The following is a 21029-nucleotide window of genomic DNA, read 5'->3' on the forward strand; positions in this document are numbered from 1 at the left end:
TTCCTTTTCTCTTTTCTTTCCTTCTCTCTCTTTCTTGCTTTCTTTCCCTCATGCTTTCTTCCCACTTTCCCTCTTTCGTTCCTTCTTTCTTTACTGCCTAACTATTTTTATCTTGTCTTCCCTCTTTTTTTAATTGCAGTCTTTCTTTCCTCCCTTGTTGTGTTTTTCTTTCCTTTTTCTTTTCCTTCCTTTCTTTCCCATTCTTTCCCATTCTTTGTCTTCTTTCTCTTTCTTCCTTTCTTGTCTTCCTTTCATGATCTGCCCTTTTCTTCTCACTTCTTTCTCTTGCTTTCTTTCTTTCTTCCTTGCTTGCTTGCTTTCTTTGCCCCTTGGTTTCTTTCCATCTTGCTTTGTTCGCACTTTCTTTCTTTCCCTCTTTATTTCTTGTTGTTCTTTCCTTCTTTCTTTACTGCCTTCCTATTTATGTCTTGCCTTCCTCCTTTTGTCAATTGCAGTCTTTCTTTCCTTCCTTCTTGTGTTTTTCTCTCTTTCTTTTTCTCTCCTCTCCTTTTTCTCCTTTCTTTCTTCCTCCTTTCTTTCTTCTTTCTGTATTTCCTTTTCCTGTTTATTAATTTCTTGCCTTCTTTCATTCATTCCTCCTCTTTGCCTTCCTCTTTCTTTCTTGTCTCTCTTTCTCTCTTCCCTTTCACTTTCGTTTTTCTTTCTTTTCTTTCTTTGCTTCTTTCTTTCTTCTTAGTTTCTTACCATCCTCTGTCTTTCTTGTATTTCTCTCTTCCCTTACTCTTCTTTCTTGCCTTTCTTTGTTTCATTGTCTCTTTCTTGCCTTCCTTTTTCTTTCTTTGTCTTTCCTTCTCACTTGCTTTCTTTCACTCTCTTTTTCTTTTCCTATTGCTTTCTGTCCCTCACGCTTTTTCCCGCTTTCCCCCTTTCTTTCTTGCCTTTCATTCCTTCTTTTTTTACTGCCTACCTCTTTTAGTCTTACCTTCTTCTTTCTTTCACTTTGCTTTCTTTCATTCTTTCCTTCCTTCGTGCTTTTTTTCCCCTCCTTTTACTTTCCTTATTAATTCCCCCATTTCTTTGTTTGTTGCCTTCCTCTTTCATTTTCCTTTCCTCCTTGATTCCTTGCTTCCTTCCTTTATTTCTCTCCTATTTTCTTTCCTCTTTATTCCTTTCTTGCCTTTCTCTTTTCCTCTCGCTCTACCCTTCCTCTTTCTTGTCTTCTTTTTCTTCTCTGTCATTTCACTTTTCTTCCTTCTTAATTTCTTGCCTTACTCTTTCTTTCTTTTTGCCTTTCTTTTTTTCTCTTTCCTTTTCTTTCTTTCTTTTTTCTTTCTTTCTTCTTTCCTTCTGTTTTCCTTTTCTTTCTTCCATTCCTTTTTCATTCTTTGTCTTTTGCTTACTGCTTTCCTCTCATGCTTTGCCTCTTTTCTCTTGTTCTCTTTCTTTCTCTCATTCTCGTTCTTTCCTTCCTTTCTTCTATCCTACTTTCTTCCTGTTTTTCTTTCTTTCCTTCATTCCTTCTGTTTTGCCTTCTTTTCCTTCTTTCTTGCCTTCCTTTTCTTCTTTCTGTCATAGCTTCTTGCCTGCCTTCCTTCCTTCCTGTCTTCTTACTTACTTTCCCAAAGGCAAAAGGTTGGCGGCCAAGTCCAATTGGCTTTTGTTTAGTCTGGGTTAGCCAAGACTTTTAGATTTTACTTAAATCATGTGAATAACATAGTTAATAGCTTGGGCTTCCAGCTAGACTTCATCCATTGGTCTGAAGTTGTATTAAATAATAGATGACATTGCTTTAAAGCTGCATGTAAACTGCGAGGCCTACCTTAAGAACCATTCAGATCTACACCCGATAAGGATTTACAGATTAGAGCCTTTGGAATGGATTAAAGCCGTCTACTTATTAAGAGGCATGCTACTTTAGTGGAAAAGCCGTATCTGTAGACATCTACCAAGACATTTAGTGGAGGAGATTTCTTTCAAAGATAAAATAGTATCCTGAGGCTTTGTTTGGTATTTTCAAACTAGTTGCATACAGCCAATCATTGAAACAGGTAATAAAGAAAGGGATGTGTACATTTTGGGATTATCCAAGGTAGAGTTTCTCTTACATTATTCGGGAACTGTCAGAGGAGCAGAAGGTATTTTTGATGCCTTCATTCAGAAGACTTGGCCTTCGCAGCCCGTAAGAAGCGTCGGAAAGTTGCTTCAGTACAACGAACCTTCAGTTGGTCAGTAGAGAGCAAATCAAGGTAAGCGTTATTCGGTTTTTGATTAAACCATAAAAGCAACACCATAAAACAAATCATGAGTTAATATTAAAAACAGTTATAAAACCGAACAGAATTAGTGTGATTAAGAACATACAAAGAATGTGTTAAAAATAAAACAACGGCTACCATAAGAATGTATAAAGATCATTTTCTCTAAATTATAGTATTTATATAGTGGTATCAGAGTTCAAGACATGGAAAATCGCACCATTCAATTTCCATTAGTTGCACTTAGGTTGAACAAGAGTTCAAAGCAAGAGTGAAACTAACACATGCATCATCTGGTTTGGACATAGGTTTAATAGCCGTTGATTCTGCATGTTCCCCCATAGACCTGGTGGGACTTCTCACCCACCAGACACAAAAACGGAATTCATTTTGTTCTAACGGGATGGCGTATCCTAGGAGGGTCCGCAGCCCCATTAACAAAAGAAAAGCGCAGGCTCCCACTATTTGTAAATATAAGCATACCCAGGGTGGGCCAGGACCCAGGGGTCGGAATAATCTTGTTTTTGAGGAGGGGCCCTTGCAGCCCACTTTCTCAAGGCCTCTGGTATACATTCATATCTGGGGAAGGGGAGAGTGCGGCCCCAATTCCCCAGAGCCGATAACATGTTTAGGGGAGGGGACAGTACTTTCCAGGGCAGGGAACACAACTTTGCTTCCACCCAGCAGGAGCATAGAAATAAGCTCCCCTCGCTCAGAGAGGAGCAAAGGAATGGAGTTGCCTCCCACTGCTTGGAGTAAATTTGTGTTCCGACTCAAGAGAGTGCGGACAGGGAATAAAGTTTACATTCCCCGCCTACAATCCCCCTAGGATGGAGATGGCTTCCATTGCCACCCATGATGTGGGCTGTCTGGGGAGCCAGCAGGGGTTCCAGGGTCCTTGAGCCCCACCAAAATCCCAAACAATTGACCTGAGTGGGTGCTCTATCCTCTTCAAATAATGGCCAGCTCCTGCCAGCACTCTCTAGGAATGCTGGCTGGGGAGCAGGCAAGGTGCTTAGGGCTCCACCATAGCCCCCAACATCTGGGAATGTTGTAGGTGCCCTGAGTGGGCACTAGGGCATCCACTTTAAAATAATAGCAAGATCCAGCTGGCATCCTCTATGAGTGCTGACTGGGGAGCCGGCAGGGGCTGCGGGGACTTAGGGTTTTCTCCAGGGGCCCAAAAGTATAAAATATAAAGTTTGGGTGTCCCAGGTAGGACCGTAACCCCCCCCCCCCGAAAAAGCTCATGCCCTAAGGTAACTATAACTCGTGACCACCGCAATGGACAGTTTTCTCATCAATAGTTCTATTGCAAATGTTACAGTGATGTTAGAAATGATGCCATAGAAGATGTCATGACTGATGTATTATTTCGGGTAATTAGCAGTGCAAGGCAAAGATGCAAGTTATAGTTAACTTAGTGCATGAGTTATAGTTACTTGAGATAACTGTAACTTGAATTTCTATTGTTTTGTGAGTTAAATCTGAACATAAATATAACGTCCCTGTAACATTTGGATTCAAATGAATTTCTAAGGTTTTATTCTATTTCCTAACTATAATGCCCTTATAACCTTTTGTCTTTTAGTGAATTTCTAATTTTTTTTTAATTCTATTTCCTAGCTATAATGTCCCTGTAACCTTTAGTTTTGTAAGTGAAGTTCTAGGCTTTTATTTAACATAAAGTAACATTTAATTACCATGCGTTAAGCCAGCTGCTGCCACGCACAACTGGGAGTTGACCAAAACCCTGCATTCAGCCAACCACACCAGTGCACGTCCTTTGGCTGTGTGTGGTGGGAGGCTGGCCACAGGGCCTACTGCCAGGCCCTGCAGCCAACCTGCAGCCATGCGCAGCAGGGGATTTGCCACAGTGCCTGGCCTGTGGCCAACCCCCCAAAGGCATCTAACCCACCGGCCCCCTCCTCTGGCCAGTTTTGGCTATGGGTGCCCCATCCCATAGGTTCCAGTGCATTTCTTAGGAGGAGTGGGGCAAGGGCCCCCAGCAGGCCAATTTCAGCCCCAGGAAACCCATCGCCCAGGGCCCAGCACAGTTTGTGAGGGGGCACGTATCCCCTTCCCTGGGACGATTTTGACCCCAGGGACCCCATCCCCTGGAGCATTTTGTTAGGGGAGGGGATATGTGTCCCCCTCCCAAGGCGCCCCATCCCCTAGGGTCCACCACTGTATTATTGGGGGATAGGGGCCATAGCCCCCTCTCTGGACTGCTTTCAGCCCCAGGGATCCCATCATCCAACTGTATTATAAAGGTAGAAGAGGGCAAGGGCCCCTAACCCCGGACAATATTGGTCCTGGTACCCCATCCCCCCAGGGCCCGGCCAATTACTAAAGGGAGGGGGTGGCCGCATGGCCCATCTCCCTGGGCTGATTTCAGCTCTGGGGTCCTCAACCGTCGGAGCTCAGTAAACAAAGGGTGGGTGCTCTGGTGTACAACCAAGGCACCCACCATGTCCTTATTGAGGCCCGCAGGGGAGCCCCAAGCCCCCTGCGGCCCTAGCTGGCTCCCCACATCATTGCTTCTCCTTGCAGACAGGAGCAATATACAGATCCATTTCTCTGCCCGTATCACTGTGGGCAGGAAAACATGTCTGAAGTCTGCTCCCAGCTGACAGGAGCATTTTTAAAGCTCCCGTCAGATGTGAGTGGACTTTGTGTTTTCTCTTGCTTGGTGGTAGCTTTGAAATTCCTCCTACAAAGCAAGAGCAAACACAGGTTTCCCTGCAGGCACCAGTGCAAGCATGGAAACAGCTATGTCCTGGAGGTGGGCACCCAGGGACATAGCAGGAGCCGGAGCTGGGGGATGGGGTTCCCAAGGCTAGTAATGGCTCTGGGAGGGGGGGGTGCACAACCCACTCCCCTTTGTTATTGTGGCTGGCTCCGGGGGATGGGATCAGCCCAGAAAGGGGGGCTACGTGCACCCTTTCCAACTTTGGCTAGGCCCCGAGGGATAGGGTCCCTGGGGCTGAAATCAGCCTGGGAGGGGAGCCAAGTACCCCCTCCAACTTTAAATAATTCTGGGCCCCAAGGGATGGGGTCACCAGGTTCGAAATTGGCGCAGTGAGGGGGGAGGCATACGGCATACCTCCCTTTCTCAATAATGGCCAGGCCCAGGAGAATGGGGTACCGTGGGCCAATTCAGGACTGGGGTGGGGAACAATGTGCGCTTCCCTCCCCCATAATAATAAAAACAATTCCTTTGGGATCTAGCCAATCCGGGAGGCTAAAACAAACAAAATCTGGAAAGCGTGTTTTTTTTTTTTAATAAAAGTTTGCTGTTGATCCCCTGAGAATTAAAAAAAAAAAAAAAAAAACATTTTTGGCCCCAAGAGGGGTCCTTGAGGGATTCCACCATTAGGCCTACGGCGTCATGGTTTTCCTACCCTGTGCCTTGTTGTTTTTCAACATTTTCTGGATGACGTGGTGGCAGCCAATCACAACTCACCATGAGATCTGTTGGATCCGAAGGACCCTCTGTGGCCCTAGATATATATAAATCTTTTATTTTATTACTTAAAGGATTTACACCAAATTACAAAAAGTACTCTTTCTGAACCAAGATCTAGCTTTCCGCCAGCGGTTCGGGCTGTAGTCATGTTCAAAATCCCTGTGGGAAATTGAATAGGGGTAAACGTGTTTTGGGGCTGCTCTTTTTCCCATCCCCCCACTTGATGAATCACCCCGAAATGTTCCAGACAGCGGGTGAACTGACCAGCACAGGAGTTTTTGAAAATTTGTGAAGATTCGTCAAATGGTGCCAAAGGTACTAGCAAAAAAAAAAACGTTTTCCTATGGAAATTAGGTCCTAACTATAACAACCTATTTTCTAGTATCTGGACAAAGCTAAACCTCCCTGAAGAGCTATAACTATAGCAAAACAAGTGTCAGGGGCTGCTTTTGCCCATTCCAGTTTGGCTTTGATGGTATTTTACCAATCCAAAGCTGTAATACTGTGCCTGGAGTACTGCAAAGCTTTTGTTATTTTACAGCTCAGCGTGGATGGCACTGTGCTAATCCTATTCTTAAAGACTTTACTGTATAAATGGCAAAATACTTTGTTCCTTTCCAGCTTGGTATGGATGGCACTGTGCTAATCTTATGCTTACAAACTTTGCTAGAAAAACAGACATTTGAGGTGAGCAAATGTAGAGTGTCGCTAGTGTTGCAGGATGTTCTTTACTGGAGCTGCTTTCCACCTAACCCTGGGAAAAAACATTGGAAAGTTATGGTTAGGCTCACATTTTAAACATAAAAAACTATAGAAGTTTACCGTAGGCCACTATAATATATGCCCTAAGGTAACTATAATTCACGCCCCTGCCATACACAAGTCATTAATCAAAAATGTTACTGCAAAAGTTATTATCAGTGATGTTATCAAAGATGTCATGAGTGCCGTAATTTATGGGTTAATTAGCAGTGCATGGTGAGGGTGTGAGTTATAGTTACCTTAGGGCACAAGTTATGGTTAGTTAAGGTAAGGCTAACTATCACTGGTTAATTTCTATGGTTTTGTATGTTTAAAATGTGTGCCTAACTATAACGCCCCTGTAACCTTTGGTTTTCTAAGTGAATTGATATGGGTTTTTAATTTTTTTATTTCCTAACTATAACATTACTGTAACCTTTGTTTTTTTCAGTGAATTTCTATGTTTTTTTAAATGTATAGTAATTTATTACTATATGTTAAACCAACCACTGCCACGCACAGCCTTTGGCCGTGTGTGGCAGCAGTTGGCCACACGGCCTGGCCTGCTGCCAGGCTCTGAGTCCAACCTCCTATCAGCACCCAACCTTGCACCATGCACGGCCCTTACCCATACGCATCAAAGGCTGGCTGCAAAACCTGGCCTGCAGCCAGACCCTACGGCCAACCACCCAACCCCATGCTGTGCACGGCCCTTTGCCCTTGACTGGTGGGAGTTGGCCATGGCCTCTCTGGGAGTGAGAATAGGTGTGAGTGGGTGTATCTGGGGGTGGGAGTGGCTGTGAGAGTGTCTGTCTGAGTATGAATGAGCACATCAGTGTTTTAGTGGGTGCATCATCGTGTGTGAGGGTCTGTGAGTGGGTGCATGAAGGTGTCAGTGGGTCTGTGAGTGGGTGTGTGACAGTCTGAGTGGATCTGTGAGTGGGTGCGTAACTATCTGAGTGGTTCTGTGAGTGGGTGCGTGAGGGTCTGACTGGAGCTGTGAGTGGGTGCACAAGGGCCTGAGTGGGTCTGAGAGTGGGTGTGTGTGTGTGTCTAAGTGGGTCTATGAGTGGGTGCATAAGTGTCTGAGTAGGTGTTTGATTGTGAGAAAGCGAGAAAGAGAAGGAGAGAGATAGAGATGGAGAGTTTTTTTAGGCTTTGATATATGATATACTGAGAATGAGATATTTCTGGACCAATTGAAAAGAAACATGTATTTGTCATTTAAAAAAAGTGAGATCACCTTTCAGTTTGAGCCATAAACATTTGTAGTTAAAAAAAAAAGAGTGAAAAAAAGGGCTGGATTCGAACCCTCAACACTCAGTGTGAAGGTCTATGACCTTCATACTAAGCTATTCCATTTTTTCTCTTTATTTCTCTTTATTGTTTTTGCCTTTTAAGCCCTTCAAAGCTGCAGCCAAGCCACAGCAAACAGCTACGTCCTGGGGGTGGGCACTACCGGACATGGCAAATGCTGGCCCTATGGGGTGGCGGTCCCCAGGGCCATCAGTGGCTTCTTGAGGGGGGGCCAGGTGGACCCCCTCAAACATAGGCATAGTCTTGGGGAGGTGGTGACCCCCTGGGCTAATGAGGGTACAAAACAGACCCTGTTTACATTATTTAGTATATGCCCCGAGGAGGTGGGGAGGCCATCTGGCCTTCCTCACATATTAAAAAAAAATTTGCCCTGGGGGTGGTGGTCCCCGGGGTGCAGAGGGGTGTCAGCCTCCCTGCTCATATTTCATTATAGCCCTGGGGAGGTGGTGGTCCCCGGGCTGTGGTGGAGGCCATCAGGCCTCCCTCACTTATTAAAAGCATTTTTACCCCAGGGGTGGTGGTCCCCGGGTTGCAGAGTGGTGTATGGCCCACCTGCTCATATTGCATTATAGCCCTGGGGAGGTTGTGGTCCCCAGGACACTGGGGGTGGTCATCAGGCCTTCCCCACATATTAAAGTATTTTTGCTTCGGGGTTGGTGGTCCCCAGGCCACGGGGGGGTCGTGCAACTCCTGTTCATATTTCAGTATTAGCCCCGGGGAGGTGGTAAAAAAGTGCCCCCGGGGGCCTGGCCCACTCGGGCTTTTATTTAAAAACAAGCACTGGAGCCCACGCAACAGCGACAAGGTTATATATTTATTTATTTGTTGAAAATACAAAGGTTAAAGAAATGTAATATGCGACAATTATATTGACAAAGTAATGTTGTAAATATACAAACCACTAAAATTCACCAATTTTAGTTAGCTGAAGTAACTAAAACATTGTGCCCTTTGGCAACTATAACTCACACCCCGCCATGCACAGTTTTCTCATCAATTATTTAATTGCAAATGTTGCAGTGATATTATCAATGATGGCATAGAAGATGTCATGAGTGATGTAATATGTGGGGTATTTAGCAGTTCATGGCGAGGGCACAAATTTTAGTTACCTTAGGGACAAGTTATATTTATTTCAGATAACTATAACTGGTGAATTTCAGTGGTTTTGTACATTTAAAACATGATGAATCTGAAATAAATGTAACACCTGCGAGAGCACATTCATCTTTATCATATTAATGCCTCCTAACCATGAGACAGGCAGTGGTAACCATTTAGACAAGTCTTATTTAACAAGTTCTAATGAAGGGGAGAAATTGGCTGTGCGCAGATCAGGTATATGTGAATTTTAACTCTAAAACAAACTAAAGGAGATTGGAGAAATGTTTGCAATCTGTCTAACAAATGGCAATCACTCAAGGAAGCATTCCATCCAGCCTATCGTTTTTTTGCCACTTTAGTTTGGACTCAGCCATATGGAAATCTGCCTTCACCCTGCTCCAAAAGAAATAATGCAGCCAATCAGGGCGAAACTAGTCTTGGGTTGCTCATGTTCCCATTCAGGAAGGTCCTGGCCTTTCAGTCTGGGCTGGACTCTTCCTTTTGGAGAAGGGTCAAGAGTGATTTGCATTTTGCTGGGTCAAAGCTGAGGTGGCACTGTGCACAAAATAATGATGGGTTGAAATGCTATCAAGAGTGATTGCCAGTGGTTAGATAAATTGTAAGCATTTCTCCCATCACCTTTTCTATGTTTGATATAATCTTAACTCTGAAATATATGCCCATCTAAAGAGGTATTGCCCTTTCGGGCCTGTAGGTTCTCTGCAGATAAAGTTAGATTAAGGACTTCTGATTTATCCATCTAAAATATTGTAAAGATCGGAGCACAGTGTGGTGGGAACCCACTGGGTCCTCAAATTTATATTAATTGGGCCAAAGGTTGTTCTTTGCATCACCTGATTTAAGACGAGAAGGCATGCCAATGGTTCTATACTGAGAAAATATAAAAGTGGCAAGAATGGGCAGCCCGACATGTGCTCTTGTGAAGGGGAAAGCGCAGGTAAAGAATGATAGTGTAATTCTGTCTCTAGCTGCATGGTAATTTGCCATAGCCATCTTGCTGTACAGTGGCCCACATCCAGGGGCATATTTATACTCTGTTTGCGCCGGATTTGCGTCTTTTTTAACGCAAATTCGACGCAAAACGAACTCCATATTTATACTTTGGCGTTAGACGCATCTAGCGCCAAAGTTCATGGAGTTTGCGTCATTTTTTAGCGTGGACACCTTCCTTGCGTTAATGATATGCAAGGTAGGCATTCCCGTCTAAAAAATTACTCCAAGGCATGTGCGCTGTATTTATACTCCTGGGCAAAAATGACGCCCGGGAGTGGGTGGGTCAAAAAAAATTACGTTCAGCTGCTTTTGCGTCGTTTTTTAGCGCCTGGTCAGGGCAGGCGTTAAGGGACCTGTAGGCTCGGAAGGAGCCCAGAGGTGCCCTCCCATGCCCCCAGGGACACCCCATGCCACCCTTGCCCACCCCAGGAGGACACCCAAGGATGGAGGGACCCACCCCTGGGACATTAAGGTAAGTGCTGGTAAGTAATTTTTTTTTTTTTTTGTGGCATAGGGGGGCCTGATTTGTGCCCCCCTACATGCCACTATGCCCAATGACCATGCCCAGGGGACATAAGTCCCCTGGGCATGGCCATTGGGCAAGGGGGCATGACTCCTGTCTTTGCTAAGACAGGAGTCATTTCAATGGGGGTTGGGAGTCAAAAAGATGGCGCAAATCGGGTTGAGGCGAAAATTTTGCCTCAGCCTGACTTGCCCCATTTTTTTACGTCCAAGCTCCATTTTCCCCTACGCCGGCGCTGCCTGGTGTACGTCATTTTTTTAAACGCACACCAGGCAGCTCCGCCGGCTAATGCCGGCTAACGTCATTGTATAAATACGGCGCCCGCATGGCGCTTCAGAATGGCGTTAACTTTTTCGACGCACAACTGCGTTGGCGCAGTTGTGCGTCGAAAAGTATAAATATGGCCCCCAATGTATCCCAATACTCCATAATGGGAGTTCCAATCGACCAAGCCGAAACCATTTTTGGCATCTGAGGATACATGTAAGAACAGCAGCCACTTCTGAATTTTCTTAAGTAAGAGGACTATACATCTAATGGTGTATTTACTAACATTTCATGCAATGCGCAACAGCAAGCAAAGTTACTACACTATGTTGTGTGAAAGGGTGAGAGAAGAACTGTGCTATATTTACAAAGATATGATGCAGTTCTGCTCTCTCCTAGCACTGGCACTCTTGTAGCAGAATGCAGCACATGTGCACAGAGGGAAAAACAAGAAGAAATAGAAATATTTATGGCAAGTCTCAAGTAGGTGCACCGTTTTGGTGCAAGCTTTTATTAACAAGTCTTTGTAAAAATGGGTTTGCGTCAAAATATGTGGTTAGAGTCACTGGTATGCCTACACCCTTCCAATGTAATGCCTACCTAATGCAAAGTAACACAAGGCAGAGATATACGCTGCATTACTATTTTTTTCTTTTTTATACAAAGCCACTCAAATCAGACTTTATGTGGCTTTATAAATCCCATAATGGATTTTACATCGGGCTGTGCCAGAAATGTGACACAACCCTGACACAAAATACTAGTAAATATGGGCCCAAGTGTTAACCTATGGTTGCCTGTTATTAATAAACCACACTGGTCTATGAGGATGAACTCTGGCAGAACCTAGATGTTGGTATCTTGTGAGCAGCTAAACATCCACATTCAAAAGAGAAATTGGTCAATACGGGAAACAAAGAAGCTTATCATTCCCTGGTTTAGAAATAACTCCCTCATTTAGGGTGCAACCATGTTAGCCTTTGAAAAAACAGCTGATAAGAGACATCAATTTGGATGCTAAACGTCAATTATATGTTTTGTAGAATTTGGATGCTAAACACCGTTGATATGCTTTGTAGAAGTTGGCCTTGAACCCATTGGTTCCCAGGGCTTTATTGTTCTTTAAAGTTTTAATCAATCTCTGAACCTCCTTCACCAAAACTGATGTTTCCAAGTCCTCCCTCTGTTTAGGTGATCATTTGGAGAAACTTGCTTCAGCCAGATATCGAATTTGCTGATTAGAAGTGTGCTCACCTCTAGTACGTACAACAGCATAGTTGTTTCTAAACTCCTCAAATGTTTCTTCCTTGGTACACAAACGCACACCTTGGGACCCCAAAAACACCTGAAAAAATCACAAGAGCAACCAGTATGCCGAAGGGAACCTGGTTAAATACAGTAATGAGTAACAATGTGATTTGCTAAAAACCCATATAGTTTTATATTCGGTATTTCAATACTAGCAGGATGATTAAAGGCATTCAGGGTAAGAAAAATAAGTATTTTGAGCTGATGTTGAATTACTATATCATCTAATGGGGTGCAAGAAGCAGTGTCTAGACTTACTATATTAAATATTATATTTAATTGTAGAAAAACAATACATAAAGGTTATCACAAAGGGAAATGAGAAACTGGGAATGTGCTCCGTTTTCTCAGTGATCACACAGAACAGCAATGTAATTACAGAGAAATTGGAAATATCGAGAAAAAGCCAACAAAGGACAATGGTCCATTCCAAAATAGTTGGATTAGAAATCCATAGTTTTCATCAATGACATTATATCAATACATCAGGACCTAGGACCTGATGTATATATTGGCAGAAATTGTACTCTGTCACAATGGTGGCAGAGTTTCCTCCCCACCAATATAGTGGTCAGCTGACCAAATGTAATTGCGGACAGACCTTAAGTTTAGCCATAGCAGAGACTACTCTCTGCCGTCAAATTTTGTTCAAACCTCTTCAACGCTAATAGGAGAACAGAGCGTCCATCACTGTTGACCTTGGAAATCGAAGGAGGAGTGCTACAGTTTTTTTTTTCATTCGTATATGTGTCCATCAATTTTATGGATCTGATGCAGAATTCACAACACAATTAAGAAAGTTGAGACATTGTTGACATCACAGCTGGCAGTCTAGGTCCTGATTTATTATTATATGGATGTTTCTTAGAATTATGAATTTCTAATTAAGTTATCTCAACCTGGATCATTGTCGTCTTTTATTTTTGTTCTACACACACATGCAACATCTCTGTAATGACATTGTTCTGTGTGATCACAGGGAAAACTGAGCACATTAACCGGTTTTCAAATCAATTTGTGATCCTAGTATGGGTTGTTTTTCTACAATTACATATACTATTTTATATATTAAGGCTTGCCACTACTTCTCACACCCAATCATATGTTATAGTAATTCAGCTTTTGCTCAAAATACTTATCTTTACTATATTGAATGTATTTGGTGATGCCATTACTATCTAAATACCGAATATTATACTAGATGCAACCTCAGCGAACCATTGTTTCTTATTGTATTCCCTCTTTTGCGCCCTCCTCTTGCACATATGAAGTGTCCCCACATTTTTTCCTGCCATTTAAGAAAGATGGCATAGGTGAAGCATCTCCAGTTCAGCCCTATTTGTGAACGTATCTCCCAGTTGCCCTCTGATTAATGTTAACATGTGTGAGAGTTTCACCAATGATTTCTCCCTGCGTTATCATGCTTCCTCAATTCCATTTCCAATCTCTTGTGGATTCTACTTAGGTAAAGTTGGCTGGATAACTAATTACAAGTGGTAACTTCTGGTTTTCCAGTACATTTGATGCAACATTTCTTCTGGAGTAGAAACCAACCTTATTACACACTATAACATATACTGGTGTATAATGGGATCTAATATAATTCAACCGTGTAGGGAGATGGACCCTTCATTATTAACTGAATGTTTAATTTTTGCACCTAAAATAAAATATAGTTTCTTTTCCACTTTGTTTAAATTTCTGCAGAATGTATCATGACATATGTAAATCTTTAAAGAAGTTAGCTCTGATGGATTGAGCTAATCTTGTGAAACACCTGTTAGCGCGTCAGAGCCTCAATAAGTAAACTTGCAAGGAGATGCGTCTAGGTCGACAAACCTTTGGACCACGTTTGGAGACTTCCCAGTACAAAATATTTTCTCACATCATCAACCAACAATATCAATAAATAATCAATAATGATAATCACTAATCAATGAACAATCAGTAGGAATCAAAATTGAACACACCATGATCTTTCAGTCATAAATAACCACACCAGTTTAATTGAGTGTTAGGATATTTATTTCCCTATTAGTAACAATCTGATATCCTGTCTATTAATCTCAATAGCAATAAACTCATCAGAAAATGCTACTGATTAGCAATCAGAGCACAACTTAATTAATACATAGACCATATTCATTCATTCAATATTTAGGCACATCATTAATCTGAATCAACTTATCAGCGTCTCATTAGTACATGAATCAACAAAGCAAGATCTCAATCATTTTTCTATTTGCACAAGGTATTAGTGAACACCTTAACTAACCTCAAATTAGCATTAGCATGTTGGGCTTCTTGCAAAACATTTAGTGAACACGAATTTAGAAAACATCTAAACTAAGGCCTCTATCAAAATAGCAGTTGGTACCTAGAAAGAAAAGGCTAGCAGACAATCACAATTTGCATCGGATAGTTACCAATCCAACAGATCAGCAAGCAGCGTCAGTCTTCGTCCTCAGGACGTCAGTCGATTCACCATCAGCAGAGATAGGACGGGGCAAAGTCTTTAGCATTAAGGCAAAGCAAAGTCTCTTTCAAGACGCATAAGATAGCATAGCTAGGGAATGATCACTTACCTCGGGTAGAGGAGAAGTTAGCATCAGGCAAGAATGGGGTAGAGGATGGGTTTAAAGTACTCAGAATAAACTCAGGAGAGTAGACAAAAGTGTCAGGGAAAGTGGCTCGAGTGGAACGGGAAAATGGCAGAATGGAAGTGGTTTCTTCCTGGGTCATGCAGTTAAGTCAAAGCTGTCTAACTATTCCCTAATTCCTCATTGGATAAAATGTGGTGCATCATTATCTCTGTCCAATAATTTGTTAAGCACCTTGCTAGAACTTTCCACAGTTCCCATATCACGGATTGGTCCATGTTATTGATGTCTTCAACGGTTGGAATGTCATGTAGAAAATTTTACACTTTGGGCTTCAGTCAGTGTCTTCATTGTCTTCTCCTAGGAGAGTTAACCTTGCACCTGTTATGAATTACACTGTTGCATCTAGCAAGAACATCGTCTTGAGCAAGCCGGTTCTCATGAGAAAGAATTTACTACGGCTACACACATATAGCTCCTGGAAAAGTACAACTTCGTGTCCTTCAGGAAAAACAGCACTCTACATGTTAGAAAATGCAATTCAATATGAGGCCAGGCAGCTAGGCCCCAGCCCTTGCTAAGTTAAAGCCCTTTTGTTTATTGAAGCAAATTATTAACACATAACCCTAATTATGATATACTAATACAAATTCAAACATTATTGCATAATAATTCAGAATTAACAAGCCTTTTTATTAGTCTTCGTCTACATTGTTAACCACTCCCTGTGGGCACATTTCAAACTGTGCATTATTTTCTATGTTAACACATTTTCTATGCAGTTTCATCACACAATACATTGCAAGTTTTCGTATTAATATTGCTTTTAAAGGATACACTCCAACACACCTTTTGGCATAGACGTTATATTGATGGCCTTGAAGTTACATGGATTCAACATTAGTACTGACATTGTAAGGATTTTGAAGCTGATAAAGTTTGTGAAGAAATAAAAAGAATCAACAAGTGAGAACTGATTTGACAGTGACTCAAATTATTTCACGTCAATAATGAAGTTGCCCGAAATAGTATGTATAAATTGAGCTTAGAAGTGATCAGAGAAGGTACCTACGTGTTTGTTTCAGAGCCACCAGAAGATGGTGTGGTAGGCTTGTAAAAGCAATATGTGTGATGTACGTTGTAAAGTTTGTTAGTTTTGTAAAAAAAAATAATAATCCGGATTATTGAGAGTCGCATCATACTGAAACTGTATATATGTTACAGCTTGGCCCTCTGCACACATGTGTAAGGCTTTAGAAATGCTAGCATTTAAGGCAGCTACCTTACAAAGCGGGCATCAGTGGTTCAAAAATGATCATCTTTCCCTGTGACGTGGGTCTCTTTAACGATGGGTGTGCTGTTTTTAGTATTTTGTTTTATTCAGCTGGTAATTTTCGTGATGATCTTTCTCTTCTGGCCTTGCTTGTTCTTCTTCACAGCTGCAAAGCCAAGAAACATCAGATTCTCAATGCAATAGCTCAGAGTTCAATCAATCAACCAACTCAAAGCCCTCTGGAGTGGGCATAACGCCTTGCAGGCCTGTGCAGTCACTCACTACAAGGGGATCTCTAATCCTCCGTTAAAAGTGCTGGCGGGTTTCCGCCTGCAAACTGAAACACAGAGTGGCTGCTTCATAGCCGCTCTGTTTTTCACTTGAATGCGCTGCCCCAAGAAGAGCACGAGTTTGCCGCTGCCCTTGGGGCAGCACATTCAAACTAATATGGCACATTGTTCTTGTTTGCACTGGGCTCACCTTCTGAAAGGTGCACCCGGCACAAACTAGCAGAATGCGCTGCATTGCATAATACAGCCCCAGGTGTTCTGATGTCAATTCCATATATTTTTTCCTGTCCTTCAAGACAGAGACAAGACTGACAGAATTGATAGGAATGTAGTGCAGAAACTAGTTTGGGACCTTCTTAAACATATCAGACTAAAACTCAGAGTGGGGACGCTACCAGGTCAAGGAAGAATTTGACAGTAGATAGAAGTATCTGCCAGAAAGATTGTTACTGAAGTTAAGTAAATTCTTCTAGCTGTGGATTTTCACATCTTGTATCAATACCAAAGCAGTATTTCTCCTTCCCAAGAGGTGGGTCGGGGACATCATTCAATCAATAAGTCTTGCCACATAGACTCACCAAAATGGCTTTGCCCACAGACTTCAAAGTGGAAATAGTCATACCTGAAAAAAACGTGGACCAAAATCTACTTTTCAATTCAACTTATGATCACTATCAAGCACCGGAGCACCTAAAGCCATCACTGCAAACCCCCAAAACTTTGCAGGTGTGCGGTAGCTTTGGAATAAAGCACGAAGAGAGCAAGTCATTGTTGTGCAAATCCATCATCAAAGCATCCCAAGGTTCGAGGGTCTGAAGTCTCTTGGCCTGCTACCATCCACTAGCTCAATCTTGCCCAAGCCCAGCCAAGCTGGCCGGACTGCCAAATGTACAGACACAGTGAAACTGACAACTTCTTTCCTACAAAGCCTTAAGACTAAAATAGATAGAACACTAGAACTAACTACTAAGCTGTTTAGATCACCAGAGGAGAGAGGGTCTTCCTGCTTCGGAACACAAGCCTTTAACAGTAAGAAGGATCTGCAGTCTACAGTCACAAAAGAAGCACAAAGCAACGATATGGCAGTCTACGAAAATAGAGCTCCAAGTAAATTTACTGCAGTCGATCGGACAGCACCTGATGAAACTAGACACTAAGATTGACTCCATTGAAGAGAAAATACACAGCAAACTGGCCACTAATTTGTGCTCCTGTGCAGCTATAATAGACAAATTGGCAACACTGCCTGAGATGCTTGGCGCAATCGTTACCATACTTAGAGGCAAAGACTGCCCTTTGGCATCCTCTAGCTCATGTTCCCATCATGATCTCACTTCCGGCTCTGTAAGTGGAAAGGGGATATGCTCAAGTTCAAACAAGCTGGATAGTCCTCTGCTCCACCAGTACTCATTGTCTTTGTAATATGGTCTGATGCAACAGACTGTCAGCCACATTCTGGCACTAACCATGAGGTTACATACAAGGGGGACAACAAAGACAAGACACCATCTAGCCCTGCAGCTCAAGGGACATCGATGTCTGGGCAGGCCAAGAAAAAGCAGAGGAAGCAGCATAAAAAGGTAAAATTAAAAAGTGTGGGGCAGCCGCAACTTCTCCTTCCCACACCACACCTGGGGTATTCCCAATTTTCACCTCCAAACTGGGTGGCAACAAAAATCCATCTAGTCTCACAATCCTCTAAGCCTTCTTCCCCCAGAAGGAATATACAGGACTCTCACGGCCTAGGCCCAGTTAGCCTCTCTCCAGAGCCAACAAACGAACAAGTGTCCAATAAAATGAAAACAAAAATGGCTGCCTGTACACAGGGTCACCCAGCAGCTGAAATAAGTTTGGCAATCCAAGAGGCAAGTCCTCCCTTCGAGTCCAAATGGCACAAGCATCAACCAAGTCAAACACAGAGGCCAGAAATCTGGTATTCCTGGTATATGAATGAAGCGCTGCATCTTCTGTGCCCCCAACAGAGCCCCCCCCATGTCAGCGTTCTTTGTCTCCTTTGCTCAAGAGGCAATTTACCGACTCTGCAGTTAGTCACTATGAAACCCTCATGTCCGTCCCACTGGTCTTAGGGACCCCTATTCCAAATCAAAAAGCTAGATCAAACCTAGGTTTGTTACAGCAGACAAAGTTTGTAGTGTTTGCGTGGCAGTGCCTACCACAAGGTACCTCATTCAAGGCTCTCATGACATCTTAAACAGGTGCAACATTTTACGGTTATTGAAATATATATTATCTTTATCTCATATTCACTCAGAGGATTTGCAGTGGATAGGATTTCAGAACCTGCCTGGGGATACCCACGGCGAATCAACTCTGGTGTGCTTTCACCACCAACTCACTGTGCTCAAGGTAGCACTTCAACTGGCAGATTAGGGGACAGAAACCAAATCCCCTTGTATGGAGAAATACCCACATGTCCTTGGCCGCCCCTTAAGAGGGAAGTGGGTAGTGTCAGTCCTGCCCCGCACAGACAGGAGTAACAACAGCATCAGAACTTTCCACGCATGCCACATGGCTTCTATGGCCCTTTGGATAACTTAGGATAACATCTATTGATAACCAACTAGTGTCTACTTGGACACTTGCAGGACATTGGCCCCATAGGTGTTACCCCTAACATCAATCTCAAACAGCCAGACAGGGACAACAACAGAGTAAAAGGCAGCAGTCAACAGCTGACAATTATTTCTTGGAACTAAATATAGGTAAACTGTTCCAAATGAAATATATATAGACAGGGGAGACCCGTAGTCTCAGGAGCGAGAACCCTCAAGCATCCATTTGATGACTGGCATCATCATCGGGAATAGCTCCTCACTAGGCTGGCGCTGCAATGCCTAGTGGACACCCCGATGTGGGGGCTCTCAGCCAACTTTTGAGACAGTGACTAAAAGAGTTCAACTATGCAGAATAAAGTTGCTGTAAGTCACCATCAACAACAGAAAAAGAGGTCTAAAATTGGTTATTCATCAGTTAAACTCCATCATTTAATCAATCTAATCTACAAGGATGAAGACCAAGATTAAAAACATAGTTATGAAAGTATAGAGGAGGATTATGCTCCAAAAGCCTTTCAAAATGTATATGAAAAAGGTAGAGTATTCTGAATATTGAAAAGAACCTCTATAATATGGTCGACATGTTTCGCGTCTATTGGTCCAACCGGATCCATTGACGCTTCATCAGGACCTACAATACTAAATAGCAAACCTCTTTGAAGTAAGTATCGTTAATAAAGATACAGTAACACCGGCCACTTACTTAAGATGACTGGTAATACAGGTACCCTGAAACACAAGAAAAAGGAAAAGAAAGAAGCAAAACCACGTTGAAGCAAAACTCATGGTTATGATATATCTCAAATGTCAATGGTATTAGCCATAACCAAATTCAGATATACAGACACTGAATGGGACATCGCACAAACATCAATGCTTACCACCCCCTATTCGAGAACAGGTTCCATGGGTAGAGCGTCTGTGGGGACTCACGTAGACACTAGTTGTGAATAATAGTAGAATAAGATCAGTACTAAACAGTAAGATTTAAAAATATAAGCATAAGGTAACTCATCCATAAGGTAAAGCATACAGAGATTGTTCTGGGTCATGAGTAGATTAATATATGGTCTTATAGTACCACATGGACAAGGAAGGCGATAGGCATAAGTTATGAACAAGTTAAATTAGGTAAAACCTCCACGTAAATGTCAAGTATATGCAGATCTCAACAATTTGTAAAATTGTGGCATTATATATAAAATTTGTAAATTTTCCGAGCCGCCGGCATGCAGACACTAGTGACTATTTATCATGCTTAGATTGTTATCAGTGAGCGAAACAGTCAGTACGTTTCACAAAGAAAAAACGGCGTTGCCCAGTCATCGGCACAAACGCCTAGTCAGCCAAATAATGTAGTAAATATAATAAGCCTGACAAGAAAAATAACGTTCTCGTTAAACTCTCGAGTGAGTACTTACAAATTCTGTTACTGGTCCTGAAGTGGGACCTACCCTCGGAGACCGCCGCCCGGAAACAACCGGGTCAGAAGGTCTCCGAGCTCTAAATAGACGCAGCTCAACGTTGCGCGTCTAGTAGCAGAAATAAAAGAAGGACTCGGGCGAGTCCTACGGGACCAAGATAACAAGGACGAACTATGGCCCGTGTCTCTCGCGCTTCCCCTGACAAATGGAGATGGAGAAAGGACTTGTGTGAGTCCAATCGAGGACTAATTATAACAGGCAAAAACTAGGTGAGGTAGCTTTAGAATCGTATGACCCCACGTCCTAAACTCGATCAAATGATCAAGGAAAGCTGCTATCTTAAACTATTATAAGGAAAGGTAAACAGAGCTCCAAAATGTGACACCAGCATATATTATATGACTGTTGTATCTATAGACAAGCAACAGAAATTATGATAGAGGAAAGAGAGAACACTAAAAATTTGTGTGCAGGTCCAAAAATAAAGAAAGAAAATGTATAAAAAGGAGTTATAATGGTCGGGCCCTATGGTGAGAGGGAGGACCAAGGGATGTCGTCATTTAATCCCCGTAGGTGTGTCCCCAATTTGAACACCCATTTTTGTTCAATCCTGAAAAGGGTTTTAGAGTCATCAGGACGAATGGAAGGTGCTTCAACTACCACCCACAAAAGATCGTTCGGGGAGTGGTGAACCTCCAAAAAGTGAACACTCAATTTGGTAGTGAGTTTTTTGCACCTAATATTGCTTCTGTGTTCGTTGATCCGAGTCTTAACTGGCCTGGATGTCATCCCAATATAATGCAAGTCACAAGGGCATGTGATCATGTAAATACAGTTCTTGGTATTACAATTAGTATGTTTTTTGAGATACCAAGGTCCAATCGAATCAAAGTCGAGTTTCTTTAAA

The sequence above is a fragment of the Pleurodeles waltl genome, chromosome 2_2, assembly GCF_031143425.1.
Source record: "Pleurodeles waltl isolate 20211129_DDA chromosome 2_2, aPleWal1.hap1.20221129, whole genome shotgun sequence".
NCBI lineage: Eukaryota > Metazoa > Chordata > Amphibia > Caudata > Salamandridae > Pleurodeles > Pleurodeles waltl.